The 2,743-nt window shown below is 34.5% G+C and overlaps 1 protein-coding gene across 1 annotated transcript in view; it reads right to left on the bottom strand.

The window, feature by feature from the left end:
• Positions 1–2,244, bottom strand: part of LOC106867985 (uncharacterized) — a 42,140-nt gene extending 39,896 nt beyond the window's left edge. The window contains exon 1 of the mRNA XM_052968505.1: positions 1,865–2,244. The gene's annotated coding sequence lies outside the window, so the exon portion shown is untranslated. The remainder of the gene's footprint in view (positions 1–1,864) is intronic.
• Between the last annotated feature and the right edge of the window lie 499 nt (positions 2,245–2,743).

The raw sequence follows: 2,743 nt of genomic DNA, 5'->3' as shown, positions 1-2,743 counted from the left end.
CCAAAGTCACGCCTAATGAAGTAGAACCACGATCAGAGGTACGCCAGCCGTGACTCCCCTGTCTTTTATTTACAACTGCATCATCTAATGCGTCCTTCCTTAAATAAAACGGAGGAGTGCGGTTTGTTGTTCGAAAGGGATTTGAATAATATTTCTAGCAGACTGAAGGGTCACGAAGACACTTCCTCACGTTATGGTATGACATCGTGAATAAATGTGTTTTGTTTTGATTTTTAAATCAGGTCTTACAATGTCCCTTCAAATTCCAATTCTGATGTTATGTGTCATGCTTATATTTCAGTTAGTGAAGGTACGTGGTTTAGTGGTTAGGGTATGGAACTCAGCTGGCAAAAATGAGTGGTACCTGTAATTACAAAGGAGCCAGCCTTGTTACAATCTCTTCTACGCTGAATCTACCTGTGAACTACGTTAAGGGTACGCGTGTCTGTGGAGTACTCGACCACTTGCCCGTCAATTTCACGAGCAGGCTGTTTCGTTGATCGAATCAAGTGGAATACTCGTCGTGCTAGTCTATATTTCAATTAATTTCCTTCCACGATTGATTATTAGTGTTCCCTGCAATATTTTGTCTCAACGACAAACTCCTAAGATAGTTTCTTCATTTCCAAAGACACGGACCTTTTAACATCCCTACAATACAATTTACTATATATTACCAGTTGAACATCTTTCAATATTGGCAGGTTCCATACACGACCAATATATTACACAAGAGGTTATTCTGACAAGATCTAAGTTGTAGTTGGGGGTCCCAGAAGCGTGTGTTAGATTTAATTGCTGAGATAATACGGAAGTGAAAACTTCGAGATACTGACGTCAATATAATTAAACTCTGTTTACGTAAATAATTATTAAATTGGCCGACAGAGAGAGAGAGAGAGAGAGAGAGAGAGAGAGAGAAAGAGCAGTCATCTCGAAGGTCGATTTTTGTCTTCTACGTCGATAAAATAAATACAAAAGGTGGTGGTTAGCATGAATAGAATCGGTAAAAAGAACCGATAAAATATTTTGTTTACGCAATGAGTTCAAATCCCATCAAGACTGACTTAGCTTTTCGCCCTTCGAGATTGATAATAATAAAAGCATCAGTGAAGTGCTTGGATCGATTTAGTAGATAACATCCACCAAAATCTGTTGTTTTGTACAACATTATAAATATCCTAATTATTATCATCATTATTATTATTATTATTATTATTATTATTATTATTATTATTATTATCTGTTTAGTAAAACATCGTTTGCTACTAACTATTCCTAACACTGCTTGTTGCCATAATTAATGTGGACAGAGCTGTTTCTTGATATTCAATTATCTATATATTTTTATCATTATTCATTTTCTAGTTATTTATTATTATCAGTAGTAGTAGTATCTGATCTGATATTATTTATTATATAACTGTTTAACATTTTTCTTTGTTTATAACCTTTTGCTCTCTTACACAATGATAGCTTCCATCGATCACACTTCCGCTATATGAACATTATTATAACACTTATCAACATCCATACTTTACAATAACAGTCTGAACGTTGGATCGTTCACACGTCTACAATTCAATTAAACCAACTATATATATATAATAGATATTATTAAACAAATTAGATGGCCAAAAAGCTAAAATAAATAAAATAACAATAGGCAGATGATTTAAAAAGACAGTATTTTCATTTTCGACAAATATATTTTCAAAGTTGCAATTAAAAAGAAATCAATTATTTAATTTTTATTTTGTAAACTAAACACAAAAATAATCAAGCTGTCGTCGTTAGATTGGATGACGAAATGAAATGAATTAATAAATAGATATAATAGATATAATATAGCTATGTAACTTACTGAAAGATGGAATGATTATTGTTTGAAAGGTAGTTGGAGTATCCGAGAATAATAAATAATTTCAAAATGTTTGATTTCTGTCTCCGATGAGGAATAATTTAATCGCCAACTTTCAACTAAAATAACAGAGAAAGAGAGAGAAAGACGTTGTTTTTATGGGCTGCGGTTTTGCCGTTTTCTCTTCATTTAATAACTGTTTTAAAATACCTCCTCAGGGAGCTGGTGTTAATATTGGTGTTGTTATTATTCCTTTTTTTTTCCACCGCAGTCTCTGATCGTTGTTGCTGTTGTTGTTGTCACATTTCATTCAATCAATGACTTCAAGACACAAACAACAAACAAACGGCGTTGGTCAAACACAGCCTAAACACAGTTATCGCCCTTCGCCAGCTGACAACCGTGGTGGGGAAGATGGGGGAAGACAAAGTACTTAGGTCTTGCTCAACCTAACAAGAAACAAACCAACAACTAGAAGCCACGAAATCTAGACATGCTCAAGTGGTTATGATATTGATTGCCAACAGGTGGGATGTGTGCAGCAGATGTAAACACTTGCACGACATTTAACGTGGAAATGTCTCGTAGTATTTTTGAATTAATTGCTCTTTATCAGTTAAAAATATTAATTTCTCGTTAATTTATAGATGGAAAGGTCCAATGAGTCAATTGAACTCTGCTGTATGGATGATATTTATTGTTTTATCGACTCACAGAGATAAAGGAAAACTTGACTTCTTCAAAAACCAGAGAAAATGACGCTAAAAATCAAATTTAAAAAACTAGGAGTAGCTGTGTGGTAAGTAGCTTGCTTACCAACCACATGGTCCCGGGTTCAGTCCCACTGAGTGGCACCTTGGGCAAGTGTCTTCTACTATAACC

The sequence above is a fragment of the Octopus bimaculoides genome, chromosome 6, assembly GCF_001194135.2.
Source record: "Octopus bimaculoides isolate UCB-OBI-ISO-001 chromosome 6, ASM119413v2, whole genome shotgun sequence".
NCBI classification, from domain to species: Eukaryota; Metazoa; Mollusca; class Cephalopoda; order Octopoda; family Octopodidae; genus Octopus; species Octopus bimaculoides.
Note: the sequence above shows the minus strand (reverse complement) of the source record. Positions and strands in the feature narration are given on the sequence as shown.